Below are 22272 nucleotides of genomic sequence, written 5' to 3'. Positions count from 1 at the left end.
GACGTCAGCCTTCTTAAGACTATTGCAAACACAGTGGAAAAGAGAAAATCACAAAAAAGAATTGTTAAGCCGGTCAAATAATTAGGTCAGGGATCCGAAAGAAATATTGAATTATTTACAAACCGGATTGAACTGGAGAAGGGCAATTTGGTCAATTGACCCCGAGAGCTGACTCCTGACCTAACTGTCAAATAAAATTAGAGAAAAGTAAATTTTGGAATCAAGAATTAAATTAAAGAACTAATGAAAAAATAAATAGAAAAAAAAAAGAAAAAGGAAAAGTGAAAAGTGATGACATCATGCATAACATCATGCATGATGCAATGAACATTATGATTAAAAATTAAATTTGGATTAATTGTGGTATTCCATAAGATTAAAAAACATAAAAGAAAGACAAAAAAAAAAAAAACAAAAAGGTCCATCTTCTTCAAAGTTGCCGTCCTCCCTCTCTCAACTCTCCTCTCCACAACTCCAATGAAGCTCATTGTTTGAGCTTGAAGAACTAAAATTACACCATAAAAACGTTATCTACCATATATAAAACTTGTTTAGGCGACTAGAAAAGAAGGTCCAAGGGAAAGAAAGAAGAAAAAATTGAAGGAAAGGAAGATTAAAATTCTGCGTTTAAGGTTAGTGATTCAACTTCAACCTTTTAGTTTAATCAATGTATTTATAGCATAAAGAACTAAGAAATATGCTTAAAATGAAATAAAAACAAGTGTGGAGGACTAGAAGTAAATTTGGTCAGCTAGGGTTTGCCATGGTAATGTATGAATTTGCTTGAATTAATAGTGTAGATAAACTTATATGAGTGTGAAAGTGATGTTGATATGCTTTGATTTAGTGAAATGTAACAATTAGTGCGCTTAGGGTTTTGGCACCTAGTGTTTGGAAGATAAAATTTGGAGAAGTGGTCAAATAGTGTGTTTGACCTTGTTTGAGATGAAAATGGTCATTTGTGACCAATTGATGTATGTTGGAAGTGTTAGAATTAGGTTTAGATTCGGATTGGATGTGGGCAAGATGTGCAGCAAGATGACCAAGGTCCCTTTTAAAGATAAAAACTAAAAATTTACAAGCCCAATTGGTGTGAGGCCAATTGGGAATGAAACTAGACACAAAATGACACATTTTTTATTCAAAAATCATGCCCAAAAAGTGACCAAAACCTAGTGAACAAATTAACCAAATCCAGACTTAGACAATCTAACATGTATAAAAATGACCAAATGTTGTTCATTTGGCCATAACTTGGGCTAGGCAGGTCTAATGACCTGATATTTTACCAGTAGTGAGCTGAGATATAAACCTACAACTTTCATGAAGAACACAAACCCAAATTATGCCTTTAACTAAGTCATTTAGCCACCCAAATTTGGTGACCTAAACCGCTGTAACCAGCTTTTGGTGCCCGAAAATCAAGGTTAGGCCAATCCGCAACCATGATTCAAATGGCTATAACTTGAGCTACAAAGCTCCAAATGGAGTGATTCAAAAAGGAGAATAAAGCTAAGACAATAAGGAACAATTTCTATGAAGAAAACTTAGCCAAATTCTAACAGCAAAATGACCAATGAAACAGTGTAACATAAGACACCAAAATTAAAAATTTGCAAATTTGCCTAAAAAACTTAAAATTTGAGTAAACAACCAAAACTAACAAATTTAGTAACCAAAATGTGGTATGTGGGTAAAATTGAAATTCTCATACCTATTAAGCCTTAAAAAGTCAACAAATTGACTAGAATAGTATAGTGAATAGTACCTCAAAATACAAAATTTAAAGAATGCCAAGTTTAGCATATTAAAGCTAGGTATAATTGAATTTGAATTTATTTTTGGATTTATAATGAGTTATAATATCAAACATCAGAAACTGTGTGTTTCAGTGGAAAAGAATACCGAGAAAGAACCCGAAGGATTGAGTCAAGGCCAAGAGGCGACTCGCTTAAGGTTTGTGCACAACATCAATATGCTTTAAAATTCATTTACAAAGCGCATGAAATGTGTATTATGCTTTTGCTTTGAATTGTTGAAAGTTTATTTGTGTATGTTTAAAATGGCAATAAATGTTTCGTAAATTGTTAAGATAAGTTTTGAAACCACAGTGTCATGACCATATATTTGAACACCTCACTAGCATGACTAGTGGGGAGACTGGCTGATTTCGATTCCTTCCGGGTCAAGTGTTGAGGTGTGTGCCAAAGAGAAGAAGAAAAGAATGGGTTCCCATATAATTGAGCTAGCTAGCCTTATGCTAGACTTCTCCTTAGCCTCTGGCTATTGAGATTATATTTATTTCGAATGGCATGATATAACTGTGTATTTTTATTAAATTTGTTTTGAGACTTTCGAAATGAAATTGTTTGGATTAAAATTTTATAAATCATGTTTTGAATGTATTGTTCATGTTCAATTTAATTTTTGAATAAATATGATTTAAATTCCGCATAAAGATTATTTTAGTATGTTGTGCACCACTGAGTCCTAGTACTCGATGGTCGTATTATTGCTGTCGCAGATATAGAGACTAGAGGAGCAGCAGAGTGAGCTGCTGAGGATTAAGGAGCTACCTACTCTGAAGTTTATCGGGTATATTTTATACCCTAATTGTAAAAATTATTTTGATGTATGTAATGTATGTAAATGTAGAAAATAGTCATGAGCAGTTGTATAAAGCTTGTAATAAATTTTAGTTTAGATTTTTCCTAATGTATATTTTTTTAATGATGTATATAAATTGTTTTATCGTTATTGAAATATGAATGGAAATATTTTGTTTTAATTTGAATGAAATTGAATTATAGTATTTTGATGATGTTGAATTTTGGAAATTGAGAAATGATGTCGAAATTGGTTGGAATGGATATTGAAATGATGAATTTGTTGAGTTAAATATTTGGAAGTGCTTTTTACAGGTATTTGAAAAACTGTTTTGTCAAAATACAGACGGTATTCTGCCAAAATTTTTATAAAATTTGCGAAAAAATAAAATGGGCAAAAATCTTAACTAGTTTTGAAACTTCAATTAAATGATTTTAATACCTATTAGAAAATGCTCACCACTTATAAAAGTAAGAAAATTATTTTAAAATCCCTTGTAGGGTACTTAATGAGTTATCGGTAGGTGAAGTTCGGTAATTCATTAGGTATTCTACGGAATCATGTTATACCTTACAGAGGGGTAAGGCGTGACAATACTGATTATGATTTCCAATCAGATATCGATGATAGAAAGTCTACCTCTGGGTATGTGTTCATTTGTAATGGAGGTGCAGTCAGTTGAAAGAGTTCCAAACAGAGTACTACTGCAGATTTTACTACTGAGGCTGAGTATACTGCTGCATCAGATGCTACAAAGGAAGCTGTTTGGATAAAGAAGTTTGTGACAGAATTTGCAGTAGTTCCTTCCATTGAGTCAACAGTTCCACTTCACTATGACAATAATGGAGTAGTCAAACAGGCTAAGGAACCCCGGTCTCACCAGAAATCCAAACACATAGAAAGGCGCTACCACATTATCAGAGAAATAGTTGGACGAGAAAATGTAGCCATACAAAAAATAGCATCAGCTGAAAATCCAGCTGATCCATTCACTAAGCCTATGTCACAAACTCAGCTAGACCGACATTTTGAGAAGATGGGTCTAAGATATTGTAATGAATGGCTCTAGTGCTAGTGGGAGATTGTTAGTAGTATGCCCTAGAGCATATCATTTAATATATATCTTGTACATGTTTTTATTAACAAAAGACATTTTCACTTTTCCGTTTACATAATATATTTATGTGTAATAGAAAAATGTCCACTAATATTTTGTTAGAAATTCTATTCTTAAGTTGCTAAGAATATGAGTGATGATTTTTAGCACAAAGTATCATAAATTAGTCCACAATCAAGGATACTTCACAATAAGGACATGACTTATCCAGTAAGATTGTATTCATGTTTGTTCCCAAGTTATTTATATGAGATATAAATAAGATGGAATGGGGAGTCTCATGCCATATAACAAACATGATAAGCACTTATACATGATAAGTAGGTTTAACCAGGACACTTATGATACGCACATGGAGTTTACTCTTGTCAATGTATTATCATAAATCATATCAGTGCATATAATCTTTAGACCTGAGGTAGCACAGTTATTTTGTATATAGGTGGTTTGAGTTTGATACTACTTTCATACTTGTACTGTGTATGGGTATATGGGCATGTGTTGGCTCTTACTAGTTATATAGGGAGGTAGGTGTTGATCAAGATGGAATCTGTTCCTCTAATTAAATAGGGATAAAATCCTATGTTCATTTAATTGTTCTTTGTAACACCCCTATGTTCGGTAGTGCGTTCTACTGTTCCGGAGACCAGTGTCTGTTCAGACAGCTAAGATGCCTAGAACTATATTTAAATGTTAGTGGGGAGACATAAAATAATGAAATACAAGAAAGGAAAATACAAGAAAAACAAAGGAAAAATAATAGCAATGAAATGTAACCAAGTTAAACGAGCCGAGAACCATAGCGATGGGTGACCGCACCGGGAAGTTGCGGCATGGACCGTTGACTAGCCCTGGACCACGGGGAACCCCAAAAATATTGTTAAGACTTAAATAAACATCTATTAAAAAATAAATGATATTAGAAATATCAAAGAAAAATTAAATAATTAGTACAAAGAAAAACGAAAAACCAACAAAAATCGGTTTACCGAAAAAGCCGAAAAGCAACTCGAATAGGGGCATTGTGGTCAATTGACACCCTAAGTTGTCTTTTGATCTAAATGTCCATTAAAAATAAATGATATTAAACTTTGAAAATACCATGAAAAATTAAAATGAGATACATTATGTAAATAGTAAAAGTGTGGTGGCCAAATTGCAAAAATTGCAAAGTTTAACATTAAAATAGATTTTTAATCAATTAGTGCTCCACTAACATCACTTAAGTGGACCTTTAATCAACCTTTGGGACAGAAAATTCTGTCATCTTCAACCTTTGGAAGAGTGGCCGAAATGAACTCCATGGGAGACTCCATGGCCAAACTCACATCCACACCCATGCATCCATGATTCAAGCTTCCTTTCACCATAAATCTTTCATTAAACCTTGCATACTCTGTGACACCCTTACCCGTACAAGATACCGAGTAAGTAATGCCACACGGTGTATTGGCACACTCTAATATACCTTAATTAATTTATATCATGCTTTTGCATATAATTCATGAAATATACTTTATTTAAGCCATTTAGCAAAATTTTTATTTATTTGAGGTTTCGAAAATTTTATAGAAAATCCGGCGGAGTACCGGCTAAAAATGGAGAAAACAGTTCTTCGGAACCTGTTAAAAACACTTCCAATAACAAATTCATTCATTCTCAACTCCAATATCATCACTAAACTCAATATCAAGATCTCAACAATTTTTCAATTTCAGGTCTCAACAACCTTTTCATTTCTCAAACATCCATTTCTCAGGGTTCTCATATATAAACAATAATTAAATACTCAAATTACTTCCATACATAACCATAAATCTTTATTATTTACATGAAACTCAAAATACATTACATAAATCCCAAATACATATGAGAAAATAAAAATTAATTACAAAATGACAAATGACATCTAGTGTCCTACCAATGCAATCGCAAGTGACGAGGTGACACTGACATCGTAAGAATCGCAGGATGGACTCACCCACCGCGGTTCATCGGGCTCACGATCTATATCTCCAGTACCTACGCGTGGCAAAAGCAACGCGCTAAGTAATAATACTTAGTGGTGCAATAATAAAATAAAAGAAAATAGCAAGAAAACAAGTATATAGTGAATGTGTATGATTCATTTGTTTAGTATGGTTATATATACATTAATTCAGTAACTTTGTTCACTTTCATTCATTTGCTGCCCAAGTAACCTACACTAGACGCATCGGATCGATAACGTAAACCGCACCGGGTATCTAGTACTCGCCGTCACACCATCGGCCACATATGCATCTCCCGGTGTGCAATGTAACCTACCAAGTCAGAATAATTTCAGGCACAAGGCCAAATCTCAATGCAAAGTCAGAATGGCTAAAAGCCATGAAATCACAGAACGGCATATTGCCATGTGCAGTACTGCTAACTGAACCCTATTGGCATGCCAAACTATCCAAACCAATCTTGTTAGGTATACTAGGGCATTTGAAACTTTTAAATTCTTCAATTTGTGCATTTCAAGTTTTTGTGTCACTATTCACCTCATTGGTAAACAAAAATGTTGACTTTTGGATAGAAAATAGGTGTATTGGTTTTAACACCCCAAACATACCACATTTTGTATTTAAAACTTGTTGGAATTGATTGCCATTTCCATTTCTAACTTAAAACCAAGAGGGCAGAAAATTTCAGTTTTGGAGCCTAAGTTTACTGCTCCATTACACACTGTTACAGTGGAAATTTGAAGAAATGGCAAACATGAAAGTTGTTCCTTATTTTGTCTAGTTGAATTTCCTTTTTTGAATCACTCCATTTGGAGTTTTGTAGCTCCAGATATGGCCCAAAAACCCAAGCTGGCCGGATTGCCAATCTGCAGAAATTACCATATCTACAAAGAATATGAACAAAGGATCGCCACTGCCATTTGGGTTAGGTCCTGGCCATAATTTGGGGTAGCTTCCTTCATGAAAGTTGTTTGTCTATGTCTTAACTTGTTGCTGTAAAAATTTTAGGTCAATTGACCATATCTACAGTGAGTTATGGCCAAATGAACAGTTGCAGGGTATCCGGATTGGGGCCAAGTTTTGGTCCTCTTGCTTTGGTCTTTTGGGCATGGTTTCTTCAGCAAAAATGTGCCATTATAAGCCTAGTTTCATGTCCAATTGGCCAAACACCAATTGGACTAACACATCCAAAGTTGTGGCTTTGTAATTAGACTGAAATTTCAGTCCATTTGTCATTCCTAGGGCAATTTTACACCTTGACTTTGCCATACCATTTTTCAGTCCAAATTGTGGTCAACATACCTCAAATGGTCACTTATTGACCATTAGATTGTTCTTTAACAGTTTAATAAGCCAAGTCAATTTTTTTCTTCTCAAAACCCTAATGTCCAATGCCATTTACCCATAAACCTCAATTAGCACCCTAACTCAACATCCATGCATATTCACACCTTAAACACCATTTCTAGCTCACTTTAAGTCCATTAAAACAATCAAAACCATTCCTCTATTAGGGCTGCCGAATTCTTTGGTGGACATACACATGAATTTGTTTCATTTGTTTCACAATTTCTCATCCATTACAAGCCTCAATCATGGAATTAATGAGTTTTAACTACATACATGCACTAACCTCTTGTAGGGAGATTTTTCTCAAGCTCAAAACTTCACTTTCCTTCTTCTTCTTGGCTGCCAAAAGCTTCCCCAAGTGATATGGTCAAGGTTTAATGAAAGGGGTTAGGGAAATATGGTGGAAATGATGGAAATCTAAAGCTTGAAAAAGCTTTAATGGAGGGTGGCTATGGGACTAGGGTTTCGGCTGCATGAGGAAGGGGGGTGGCTGCTGCAATTTTTTCGTTATTTAGTCTTCATTTAGTCTTTTTATTAGTTAGTCAATTGATGGCTTAATTGTGATTGGTCAAAATTTTCTTAATGACATCACCATTATGTCATAAATAAGCTTTTTCCTCATTTTCTTTCCTTTCCTCCACTACTCATTTTCAATTTAATTTCTAGTAATATTTCTTCATATTTTATGTCATATTAATTATTTACTCAAATGGACAAGTCGGCCAAAAATCACCTCTGAAGGCGAAATGACCAAAATGCCCTCCGTTTGGCTTAACGGGTCAAAATTGTCTGTACCGATTGAAAAAATTTTCTAGGTATTTTCTTGGCATTCTAATGCCATGGGAACCTCAGTAATCCTTCTCTGGAGTCCCAAAAATTATTTTATAATTTTTCCTTCGGGTCTAGGGCTCCTCGTTGCGAGAACCGCAACTTCCTAGGTTACCCATCGCTAGGGCACCGGTGTCACACCCTACCCCTCTGTAAGGCATAATATGATCCCGTAGTATACCTAATGAATTACCAACTCCGCTTCATCGATAACCCATTAAATACACTACAAGGGATTTTCAAAACTTTTCTTACTTCTTTTACAAGCAGGAGCACTATTTACAGTGTTAAAACCTTTTGAATCAAGTGATAGAATTGACACATTTGAATTATTTGGAATTTCAGAAAATTTTGGCAGAGTGCCCTCAGTATTTTGGATAAAACAGCTTCTTCGTAAAACTCGTAAAAAGCACTTCAATATGTATTTGCAAATCTCAACTCCAACATTTTTCTCAACACAACATTTTTCTCAACTCAAATCCGCAGTGATTTTTCAAAGACTGAGATACAAGAAATATAATACAAAACTATTCAAGTAAATGAAATCTCAAATTTACATTTACAATAATTTACATTTAATTACATACTAAAATATTTTACAAGAGTTTCTATACAATCAAGCCAAATAATTTACATACGTATTATTACATGCATACATCAAAACCTATGTACATGGGTATACCTATGATATACCCGAGTCGATCCAATATATCTTCAATTAAATTTACTTATTGCTTTATGCTCTTCTTACTGCGATAAAGATACAAAGCTATCACGAGTGGTGAACTCAGTGGTGCACAACTATAATTTAAAACATAGTACAATATACATTGACAAAATTTACAGTAAATAATTTGGGAATCTGAATACTCATCAAATTCCAAAACTCAAAATATTCATTGCCAATAATGTAAATCATTTGTATAAATGACATTGATCACAAAATTCAATTTATCAAATCATGACTAACCATTTAAATAATTATAACGAAATCAATTATACATAAACCATAATGGAAATCAAAATTCCTTACCATTCAAAAGCCATTCACACACCTTACCCTCCGTAAGGCATAGCATGCTCAGAGAATACTTAATGAACTATCGAACTTCACCTACCGATAACTCATTAAGTACCCTACAAGGGATTTTAAAACAATCTTCTTACATTTTGGAAGTGGTGAGCATTTTGGTAAGAATTAAAAACCATTTATTCAAAGTTTAAATACTAGTAAAAATTTTTGTCCATTCAAATTTTGTCGCAAATTTTATAAAAATTTTGACAGAGTTCCCTCTATACTTTGAGAAACCAGTTCTTCAAATACCTGTAAAAAGCACTTCCAAAACTATTTTACAACTCCCAACCTCCAATAATTCACAATTCAACTCAAGTCAATCCATTTCAAAACAGTTTCACAATCCAAGTCAAATTTGTCAACTCAGTAGGTTCAATAATTCCATTCACAAAACATAAGGCGTAAAATCCATATGTACAAATATTAAATTTATGTAAGAAAATCTAAAATAATATGATTATAGTTTATTTACAATCTCAATTTACATTGATACTTATGACATTACAAAGTATTTACATCAAAATAACCATAAGGGTATAAAACAATACCCGCATAAAAAGGGATCAAAAGATCTTGTCAATCCCGCACTCACTCACGCTTTCTCCTTGCTTTTATCTCGCGATAAGAATTAAACTATCGCTGAGTATAAACATACTCAGTGGTGCACAATAAAGATTTAAAATGCGATACATAAATCATTTATTGATGAAACATAATTTGAATACTTCACAATCACATTTCGCAAATATTAAAGCTCATAACAATTCATTTTGTCAAATAATATATTAAACAACAGTTTAGTCAAACAATTGCATAAACACAGTGTTGCCAAAGTCGTACACAACTTAAGCCATGACACAAAATTTTCGATCAATGCCGTGTTGTACACCACGACAAAGCAATCTCAACCCCATTAATCGAAACCAATGAGGGAGGTGGCTAGTGAAGGAGCGGAAGCGTGAAAAACACAAGATTATACCATTGAATTCAAAAATTTTCACCTAGGGTCACATGCACCATGCAAGATTTATTTTTATCTATTTGATTTCAATGATAAACAACATATTAAAACTCTTTTAATATGTTTTTGGATCTGTATTTGCCATTTAAGATTTTAAAATTAATCAGATTAATTTTAGAACCCTAGATTAAATCAAGAACGATTACACTAACCTCTGGATGTGCTGCAGCGTGTCTGCGCCTTTGAGATTCGTCTTCAGGACACCAGATGTTGTCCTCTAGCTTGTCCACACCAAGAACACCTATGGCAGCCCTTGAACAGCTTCTAAAGCCTTTTCTATTAATTAGAAATTCAAGTTCTGCCTTTTAAGAGATTAGAGATAAAATGGACACTAGAAACAATTTCTAGTGTTCTTAATTCAAGAGATTGATGGCTAATCTCTTTGAATTGATGAGAGATGAAGAGAAATAGCTGGAGAGGCTCAAAGTGGCGTGACAATTGAGAGGAGAGGCTGCTGGTTATGTTTTCTTTTCATAACCACACTTAAATAGCTAGGTTAACACATTAAACCCTAGCCACATGTCACCTTTTGATTAGCTCTAGGTTTAAGTGACCCAATCACATTGTGCCAAGTGTCAAACCTATATTTAATCTTGATTTTAATCATCTTACATGATTAAAATTATTTGGCAAGCTTATGTGTTATGCAATGTGTCACCATCTCATGGTGCCACGTGTCACACTGCAAAATGACCAAAATGCCCCTGTGTCTTAATTTTGAGTTCTCAACCCAAAATAATTATTTTTCTTCTTCTAATTAATTTATATCAAATATAAATTAATTAATTAATCTCTATTAATTAATTTTTCATTAATTAAATTCATATTTAAACACTTTAAATATAAATTTAACTTATATTATACATCAAATAATCTAGATTTTGTTTGAAGTCATGCTAGGGAATTTGCAATTTAATTACATTAAAAATCTATTTAATTAATCAATTAAACTCTTTTATTAATTAATTAAATCATATTTAAATAGGTGATAACTTGTGTATGTGTGTGACTTACTAGGCTCATCACTAATTGGCAATGAGACATGATATCAACTCTTAATATCATCAGAACTCTTTCTTACCATAAATGATTTCTCTAAATCATTTTATGAACCTCATAGACCATGGTTAACACCTAGCATAGCATGCCATGGCCACCCAATTAGTAATAAGGTTTACCTTAAATGAACCTATAATCATATGTTACCATGCACTATAATCTCTCTCATAAAATCCCAACTCAAGCCGGAGTCATGGTTTATGTCAAACTCCATTTGCTATGAATATTATGTTCTCTTTTAATTCCAGCTTCTTGATTAAAAGATTTTTCTCATCGTAAACTCTTTCTCAATAAATCTATCTGTCTCTGCCAGAACTTGAAACATCAAGAACAATTAAATGAACATAGGATTTTAACTCTATTTACTTAGAGGAACAGATTCCATCTTGATCAACACCTACCTCCATATATAACTAGCAGGAGCCAACACATGCCCATATACCCATACATAGTACAAGTATGAAAGCAGATCAAACTCAAACTACCTATATACAAGATAACGTGCTATCTCCTGCCTAAAGATTATATGCATCGATATGATTTATGACAAAACATTGACAAGAGTAAACTCCATGTGCTTGTCATAAGTGTCACTGGTTCAGCCTACTTATCATTTATAAGTGCCTATCAAGTTTGTTATATGGCATGAGACTCACCATTCCATCTTATTTATATCTCATATAAATAACTTGGGAACAAACATGAATACAATCTTTCTGGATAAGTCATGTCCTTATTATGAAGTATCCTCGATTGTCAACCTATTTATGATACTTTGTGCTAGAAATACTGTCACTCATATTCTTAATAACTTAAAAATAATATTTCTAACAAAATATCAATGGACCTTTTCTATTACACATAAATATATTATGTAAATGGAAAAGTGGAAATGCCTTTTATTAATAAAATATGTACAAGATACATACTAAATGATATGCTCTAGGGCATACTACTAACAATCTCCCACTAGCACTAGAGCCATTCATTACAATACCTTAGACCCATCTTCTCAAGATGTCACTAATCGAGCTTGTGACAAAGGCTTAGTGCATGGATCAGCTGAATTTTTTCAGCTGATGTTATTTTTCTGCATGGCTATATCGCCTTTGCCCAACTATATGTCTGATAATGTGGTAGTGCCTTTCTATGTGTTTCGATTTTGGGTGAGACCTTAGTTCCTTAGCTCAGATGATCGTTTCCATTATTGTCACAAGGTAATGGAACCGACTCAATGGAAGGAACCATCGTAAGTTCTCACACGAACTTCTTTATCCAAACCTTCTTTTGCAAAGATTCGATGCAAAGAATATACTCACCTCAAGAGTGGAATCTGCAATGTGCTCGCTTGGAACTCTTCCAACTAATCGCACTCTCCATTACAAATGAACACATATCCAGAGGTAGACTTTCTATCATCGATATCCGATTGGAAATCGTAATCAGATAACCATCCAATTACAAGTCTCCACTTCCATAAATCAAGAATAAATCCTTAGTTCTTCTCAAGTACTTAAGGATATTCTTGATACTATCCAAAGGTTCCAAACCTGGATTGGATTGATACCGCTAGTCAAACTAATAAAGATATGCGATATCCGCCTAGTACACAACATTGCATACATTAAACTTCCAATAGCCAAGCATATGGAATCCTGCCATCTTATCTCTTTCTTCGTGTGTCTTTGGAGACATCTCTTTAGAAAGGTGGATACCATGTTTCATCGGTAACAATCCTCTATTGGAATCAAGCATGTTAAACCTCTTTAACACCTTTTCCAAGTATAGACTTTGGGATAAACCAATTATTCTTTTCGCTATCTCTATAGATGCAAATCCCAATATAGGTTGCCTCCCTAAGTCTTTCATGGAGAATGTATTTGACAACCATACCTTTATAGTCACAACATACCCGTATCATTACCCATCAACAGATGTCATCCACATATAAGACAAGGAAAGTGATAGCACTGTCACTAACCTTCTTATATACACATGGCTCATCCTCATTTTTGATAAAACCAAAGGATTTAATGGCTTCATCAAAACGGATGTTCCAACTCCTCAAGCTTGTTTCAACCCATAAATGGATCGCTTTAGCTTGCATACCTTGGAACCATCTTGGGATTCAAATCCCTTAGGTTGTTCCATGAAAATGTTTTCTTCAATGTATCCATTGAGAAAAGTCGCTTTGACATCCATCCGCCAAATCTCATAATCATAGTATGCAGCTATTGCTAATAAAATCCTAATTGATTTAAGCATGGCAACAAAGCAGAAAGTCTCCTCATAGTCTATTCCTTGCCTTTGGCGAAACCCTTTCGCTACTAGCCTTGCCTTATAGGTCTCTACCTTTCCATCGTAACCAATTTTCTTCTTGAAAACCCATTTGTTCCCTATAGGTACAATACCTTCGTGTGGGTCAACAAGATCCCAAACTTGATTCTTATACATGGAATCAATCTCGATTTCATAGCATCAATCCATTTTGAAGAGTCTATATCCGATATAGCTTCTTCATAGGTAAGTGGATCATCTCCATGATCTACTTCTTCATGAGTAGACAACTCTTGTTCTTCTTCATGAAGAAAACCATATCTCACCGGTGGGTGAGATACCCGGTTGTTCTACGAGGAACAAATTGTAGATGTTTCATCAATGGGTATAGGTTGACTAGATGGATCTATATCCATCTGATCTGCTGGTTGGTCGACTGCAATTCTAACTCTATTTGCCTTCCTTTGCCTCCTTCTTGAACAAACCGTTGTTCAAGAAATGTGGCATCTCTACTTATCACAACCTTTTGTGAAGTAGGCAAATAAAAATAATATCCAAAACTATCTTTTGGATATCCAACAAATCGACCTCTTCTCGATCCGGTCTCCAATTTATCGTTGTTCACTTTTTGATATAAGCTAGACAACCCCAAATCTTAACATGCTTAAGACTTGGTTTTCTTCCATGCCATATCTCATAAGGTGTGGAAGAACTGATTTTGATGGAATCCTATTCAGAATATATAAAGCTGATTCTAATGCAAATCCCCAAAAGGAGATTGGCATATCAAGATAGGTCATCATACTACGCACCATATCCAATAAGGTACGATTTCTCCTTCAGATACACCATTCAAATTGTATGCTCCTAGAGGAGTCACCGAGAAACAATGCCATGCTCTCTCAAGTATTCATCAAATTCAAGACTCAAATATTCACCTCCACGATCCGATCAAGAGCTTTAATACTTTTTCTGCTTTGATTTTCTACTTGATTTAAATTCCTTAAACTTTTCAAAGGATTCATGTTTGTATTTCATCAAATACAAATACCCAAACCTTGATTTATCATCGAAAGGTAATAAAATAATGAAAGCCCCCTCTAACCATTTCTTTAAACGGACCACATACATCACTATGTATTAGTTCCAAAATATTTTCAGCTCTTAGCCCTTGTCCAACAAAGGGTGATCTAGTCATTTTGCCTTGAAGGCAAGATTCACAAGTTGGAGTAGGCTCAGAGCCCAATGAGGATAGAATCCCCATTTTCTCCAATTTTAGAATCCTATCTTCTGCAAAATGACATAACCTTAAGTGCCAAATATATTTTGAACTTGAGTTGGTTTTCACCATGGCATTGCATTCATTTAGATTACTATACTCGCCGCTGGAAACACTTTCATCGACAATGGAAACACTTTCTGTTGGCAATGGAAACACTTTCCTGCAAGGTGGAGACACTTTCCTTTGCCTTTATCACTTTAATCTTCCTTTTCTGCTTAGCTATTTTCTTGGAAGGACCAGAATGAGATTTCTTTTTCTTATTGCGCTTCTTCTTGTTGGACTTTCCAGTAGAAGAAGATGCAATCAAAGCTACCTCTTTTCCTTTATTGCCCGGCATATTCTTTTGGGCAATAACCAGCATGTTGAGTAATTCAGCTAAGGTACATTCTTGTTTAGTCATATGGAAATTTGTCACAAAATTCCCAAAAGACTCAGGAAGGGACTCAAGGATCAAATCCGTTAGTAGTTGGAAATCCATGTGGAAGTCAAGATGTTCCAACTGCTCAATCACCAATCATCTTGTAGACATGATCTCCAACATTCTCGCCCTCGACATCCTCATGCGGAATAGCCGCCTAGATATCTCATACCTAGCATTTCTGTGCTCACCATACAACTCTTGTAGGTGAAGGAGGATCTCTCTTGCACTCAGATGTTTCCATGTCGCTTCAGAACTCATTACTCATAGAAGCAAGCATGTAACACTTAGCTCTCATATTATGCTCCTTCCACTTGTCCAAAGTTTCATGTTCCTCTTGTGTGGCCTCTGGAGGTAAGGGACCAGGAACATTTGAATCTAGAACATATCCTATATGTTCAAGGTTCAGGACAAGTTTCAAATTTCTTAGCTAATCTGACAGATTAGGTCCCGTCAACCTATTGTGATCAAGTATGCTTGCAAGGATATTGGATGGTGGTGGTTGTTTTGTGCTCAATTTTATCGTAAAATTTACTTCAGAAAAGAACCAGATTAATTAGTAAATGTATCTTGTAATTAACCAAAATGATTATGGTCTTTTAATCAAATTGGTCCTCCCACTAACTTAGCGAATCCTTCACTTCCAAAGTAGAAAACGGAAATCCTAGTTGGATGGATTTCTAGTGGGTGATTGAATTCTTATAATTCTATTGATCATCCTCGTACATCCATTATTGGAATTACAATAAACTATAAGTGAGCAACTCCTTGCCCATCACATCTCATGTGAGGTTCAATCCTTTACCTAGCCCCTAATGCTCAAAATCTCGTACATCCATTATTGACTTATCTTGCATTAGTTAAGTTGATCCCATTGAGCCAAGAATTATATAAATAATTTTAATGTCCTCAGGTACATCCAATATTGGCCACTAAACCATTTACATATTTACAACATCTCATGCTTAACAATTATTCTTAAGAAAATCTCTTAAATTAATTGCATCTCATGCAACTATTTAAAATTTCTTAAAATAATTGCCTCAATGGAGGGCTTATGTTATAATTACTTTAATTATACCATTTCCAACTTAATCATTTGTTTGGAAGATTTTGTAGCCATCCTAATTACTATTAAGGTCTCACTTTGCACATTATCCATTTAGCATGCATATATCATATAATTGCATACATTCCCATACATCTCATGCATTCATGGATAAGCAAGAAATATGGTATGATCATGGACTTTCTAAGGATTCAATTCGAGCCACCAAGAATTGAATCAGGGCATTCCTAGGTGCATTTCATTCATTCATTTTACAAGAGTTGCTGAAGGAGTACATAATCAACACTTGATATTGAATTCCTCCCACTGGTCCCACCAATGCTCTTGACCTCCTTGAACTTCTTGCAATCCAATATTACATAGTAATCCTTGGCATACCAAGGCGAATTTACAAGAACTTAAATAAATGAAATTACAACCCAAAAATATTACAAACTTAATAATACATGCCCAAAATAAATTAAAATAAATTAATTAATTTACAATCCCAAAGAAACATAAAAGAAATAAATCCAATCACATTGGTCTTTTATAGTCCATGATCATCCATCATGCATATCACTATTTAACAATTAAATAAAACATACATACTTAAATTAAATTGAATATCTCATATTCAACTTAAAAATCCAGATTTGAATATGATTCAAATAAATTTAAAAATTCAGATTTGAATCTCATTCAAACAAATTTAAAAATTCAGATTTGAATCACATTCAAACAACTTCAAAAATTCATATTTGAATCACATTCAAACATTTTTTAAAAAATCAGATTTGAATCACATTCAAATATTTCTTAAAAAATCAGATCTGAATTTTATTGAATCAATTTTAAAAAATCAGATTTAAATGTGATTCAAACAACTTTAAAAATTCAGATTTGAATCACATTCAAACAATTTTTAAAATTCAGATTTGAATCACATTCAAACAATTTTTAAAATTCTGATTTGAATCATAATTTAATTGTGTGATTAAAACAACTAATTAAACACTTTAATTAGTCAAAGAATAGGCTTTAGATCATACAACAATTGCATAATTAAAAGCCAAACCTTGAACCACCCAAGGAACCATTGTTGCCGCCACCAATGGTGGCTTCACCATGTGTGCCGCCACATCTCATGATCCAACCAGCAATGAATCTCTTGATCTCATGATCAAACACACAATTAAATTATATAATCAACAATCTAAATGGCAAATATAGTGGCTCTGATACCAATTGAAGGAGCGGAAGCGTGAAAAACACAAGATTATACCATTGAATTCAAAAATTTTCACCTAGGGTCACATGCACCATGCAAGATTTATTTTTATCTATTTGATTTCAATGATAAACAACATATTAAAACTCTTTTAATATGTTTTTGGATCTGTATTTGCCATTTAAGATTTTAAAATTAATCAGATTAATTTTAGAACCCTAGATTAAATCAAGAACGATTACACTAACCTCTGATGTGCCGCAGCTGTCCGCGCGCTTTGAGATTCGCCTTCAGTGACACCAGATGTTGTCCTCTAGCTTGTCCACACCAAGAACACCTATGGCAGCCCTTGAACAGCTTCTAAAGCCTTTTCTATTAATTAGAAATTCAAGTTCTGCCTTTTAAGAGATTAGAGATAAAGTGACACTAGAAACAATTTCTAGTGTTCTTAATTCAAGAGATTGATGGCTAATCTATTTGAATTCATCAGAGATGAAGAGAAATAGCTGGAGAGGCTCAAAGTGGCGTGACAATTGAGAGGAGAGGCTGCTGGTTATGTTTTCTTTTCATAACCACACTTAAATAGCTAGGTTAACACATTAAACCCTAGCCACATGTCACATTTTGATTAGCTCTAGGTTTAAGTGACCCAATCACATTGTGCCAAGTGTCAAACCTATATTTAATCTTGATTTTAATCATCTTACATGATTAAAAAACATTTGGCAAGCTTATGTGTTATGCCATGTGTCACCATCTCATGGTGCCACGTGTCACACTGCAAAATGACCAAAATGCCCTTGTGTCTTAATTTTGAGTTCTCAACCCAAAATAATTATTTTTCTTCTTCTAATTAATTTATATCAAATATAAATTAATTAATTAATCTCTATTAATTAATTTCTAATTAATTAAATTCATATTTAAACACTTTAAATATAAATTTAACTTATATTATACATCCAATAATCTAGATTTGGTTTCAAGTCATGCTAGGGACTTTGCAATTTAATTGCAAACCAAATCTATTTAATTAATCAATTAAACTCTTTAATTAATTAATTAAATCATATTTAAATAGGTGATAACTTGTGTATGTGTGTGACTTACTAGGCTCATCACTAATTGGCAATGAGACATGATATCAACTCTTAATATCATCAGAACTCTTTCTTACCATAAATGATTTCTCTAAATCATTTTATGAACCTCATAGAACATGGTTAACACCTAGCATAGCATGCCATGGCCACCCAATTAGTAATAAGGTTTACCTTAAATGAACCTATAATCATATGTTACCATGCACTAGAATCTCTCTGTTACAAAATCCCAACTCAAGCTGGAGTCATGGTTTATGTCAAACTCCATTTGCTATGAATATTATGTTCTCTTTTAATTCCAGTTCTTGATTAAAAGATTTTTCTCATCGTAAACTCTTTCTCGAATAAATCTATCTGTCTGCCAGAACTTGAAACATCAAGAACAATTAAATGAACATAGGATTTTAACTCTATTTACTTAGAGGAACAGATTCCATCTTGATCAACACCTACCTCCATATATAACTAGCAGGAGCCAACACATGCCCATATACCCATACATAGTACAAGTATGACAGCAGTATCAAACTCAAACTACCTATATACAAGATAACTGTGCTATCTCAGGTCTAAAGATTATATGCACTGATATGATTTATGACAAAACATTGACAAGAGTAAACTCCATGTGCTTGTCATAAGTGTCACTGGTTCGGCCTACTTATCATTTATAAGTGCCTATCAAGTTTGTTATATGGCATGAGACTCACCATTCCATCTTATTTATATCTCATATAAATAACTTGGGAACAAACATGAATACAATCTTTCTGGATAAGTCATGTCCTTATTATGAAGTATCCTCGATTGTGAACCTATTTATGATACTTTGTGCTAGAAATATTGTCACTCATATTCTTAACAACTTAAAAATAATATTTCTAACAAAATATCAATGGACCTTTTCTATTACACATAAATATATTATGTAAACGGAAAAGTGGAAATGCCTTTTATTAATAAAATATGTACAAGATACATACTAAATGATATGTTCTAGGGCATACTACTAACAGCTAGCTAGCTAATGAGTACTCATCCGATCTACAACCTCAACTGACAAGCCAGAGAGGGAGGAAAATAAACGATCTCAACCCCATAAATGGAGGAGGAATAATAAGTAACTGTCATGCTAAGTGTGAATCAAAAATTCATTTCAAACATTTCATTCAAATATTGCATACAAAAATCAATCCATTTCCAAAGTTACATTTTGATCGCAAGGTGGCAACACAAAAGTTCATAAATTCATAATGCGTAATAAATCAATTTTTCAAGGATAAAATGCTTAAATAGGGTTTATTGTGCACAAACCTCAAGCGAGTCGTCCCTTAGCCTCGACTCGTTTCCTCGGGTTCCTTCCTGATATTCTTTTCAACTGAAACACAAAATTTGACAATGTTTCAGTACTAGAACTTAACATAAATCCCAAAATGAATTTTAACTTCGCATTTACCTATTTCTAACGTGTTAAATTCGACGTTCTCGAAATTTTGTGTTTCGGGTTACTATTCACTGCACTATTTAAGTCAAATAATTGACTTTCTACGGATTAATAGGTATGGAAACTCCAACTTCACCCACATACCACATTTTGGTCACCAAACTTGTTGGTTTTGGTCATTTGTTTAAAGCTTAGGTCATTTTGGCAAAATTGCCAATTTTCGGTTTTGGTTCTTCGAAGTTGCACTGTTCCCTTGGTCGATCTACTGTTGGAATTTGACAAAACTTCCTTCATAGAAAATGTTCCTTATTGTCTTAAGTGTATTCTCATTTTTGGATCACCTCAATCGGAGTTTTGTAGCTCAAGTTATGGCCAAAATAAATTTACTGTTCACGTGTACTGTTCATACTGAGATTTTGGTGCTGGCAGATTTTTGGTCCAACTTTGGTTAATAATTTGATCAAGTTAAGTTCATAATTTGGTCTCACTTTCTTCATATGAAATGTTGTACTATGTCTTACGTTTCCATCGGTTCAAGAATCGCCTAAATCCGAGTTTTCTAGAGGGAGTTATAGCTATCCAAACATTGCTGCTCAACTGAAAATCTGCAGAGTTGCAGTACAGTAATTTAATTTTGCTCAATGATTTTGAAAGGGTTAATGGCCTAATTTGGGTTGGTGTTCTTCATGAAAGTTTTAGGTCAATATCATATCTAATTGTTGGTAAAATTTCAGGTCAATTTGACTTACCTAGCTCGAGTTATGACCAAATGAACAGTTACTGTTCATTTGGTCAGTTTGGTGCAGGGCAGCCTGCTATCAACTCACTTTGGTCAATTGTTTCACCAACTTTTGGTCAGTTTTTGGTCATGGTTCCTTAATGAAAGTTGTGCTCTTTTATGTCTATTTTCATCTCCAATTGGTGGCATATCCATTAGGCTTGTAAAATTTGAGTTTTGGTCCTTCAAAGTAGGTTTGGTCATGCTGCCAGCAGCATGACCATTGACCTACGAATTTAGCTAAATTTTCCACCATTCCCACACAACTTATTTGGTCATAATTGACCATTAATTCATGTCACAATAGGTTAAACATGCCATTTATGCATTTCTTCAAATTTTAGTTCACTAACCCTAACATTCAAACCCTAATCTCACTAATTCATTGTGTTTAACTACTTTCAAAGCCTTAAACCATAATAACTCAACTACTTAAGGTTCATATACTCATACACACCTTTAAGTCCATCAAATTCATACACACACATCAAAACCCTAGCTGGATGAATTTGTCTTTAATCCTCCCACCATTAATTTCTTTTCATTTTAAGTATATTCCTAGGTTAATTAAGCTATAAACATAACTAAATCAACTAACAATTCAAGTTTAGTTTACTAACCTTGTGTGCAGAATTTCTTCTCCCTTTTCTTCAAATTTTTCTTCTTTCTTTTCTTTGAATCCTCTTTCCTAGTTGTCCAAACAACATCTAGTTATGGTAGGACAATTGGCCATGGTTGGATTTTGGTTCTTCAAGCTCAAAAATGAGCTTTCATGGTGGTTTTGGTGTGGGAGAGAGAGAGTGACGTTTTTTTTAAGAAGAAGATTTGTGTTTTAATTTTTTTTTCTATTTATTTTTCTATTAGTTCTTTAATTCTATTGTCGATTCCGATATTTTCTTTTCTCCGATTTTATTTGACAGTTATGTCAGGAGTCAGCTCTCGGGGTCAATTGACCAAATCGCCCCTCACCGGTTCATCCCGGTTTGCAAATAATCCAATATTTCTTCCGGCTCCCTAACCTAATTATTTGACTGGCTTAACAGTTCTTTTTCGTGATTTTCTCTTTTCCACTGTGTTCATAAGGGTCCTAAGGACCGCAGCGTCACTTTTTACGATTCGAAATTTGAGTTTAAAATGACTTCGCAGTCGTTCCCGAGGAGGTCACTCATCGCTGTGACTCTCGGCTCGTTTAACCTCTTATGTTCTGTTTTTCATATTTATAGTTAACTAATTAAACATTACTAATTATTTGTGTTTATGGCTTCTCAAGTTGTCTTAAGTGTGGCCTTAATCCCATTAATTGTCCGGACCGACATCGGTCACCGGAACAGTGAAATATACCAGGCTATGCAAACGGGGGTGTTACAATTCTCCCCCCCCCCTAAATAAATTTCGTCTCGAAATTTTTACCTGGTATCAATCTCTGAACAGCTGTGGGTGTTGTCTCCTCATGTCCTCCTCTCGTTCCCAAGTAGCTTCTTGGCCCGAATGATGGTTCCACAAAGACTTTTACCAATGGTATCCGCTATTCCGTAGTCGCTTCACCTCATAAGCCAGAATCTTTATGGGTTCTTCTTCATATGTGAGGTCTGGATTCACTTCTATTTCTTCTACTGGTAGTACATGAGATGGGTCTGATCGAT

General features: G+C 34.1%; 1 long non-coding RNA gene across 1 annotated transcript in view; it reads right to left on the bottom strand.

Moving 5' to 3' along the window:
• The window catches only part of LOC131170610 (uncharacterized), a 45345-nt gene extending 23879 nt beyond the window's left edge, over positions 1-21466 (bottom strand). The window contains exons 1-2 of the long non-coding RNA XR_009141401.1: positions 21250-21466; positions 19722-19785 (exon numbers count right to left, since the gene is read on the bottom strand). This is a non-coding gene — a long non-coding RNA (uncharacterized LOC131170610). The remainder of the gene's footprint in view (positions 1-19721; positions 19786-21249) is intronic.
• Between the last annotated feature and the right edge of the window lie 806 nt (positions 21467-22272).

Source organism: Hevea brasiliensis, chromosome 11, assembly GCF_030052815.1.
Source record: "Hevea brasiliensis isolate MT/VB/25A 57/8 chromosome 11, ASM3005281v1, whole genome shotgun sequence".
Taxonomy (NCBI): Eukaryota; Viridiplantae; Streptophyta; class Magnoliopsida; order Malpighiales; family Euphorbiaceae; genus Hevea; species Hevea brasiliensis.
This window is presented reverse-complemented; position numbering and strand designations above follow the sequence as displayed.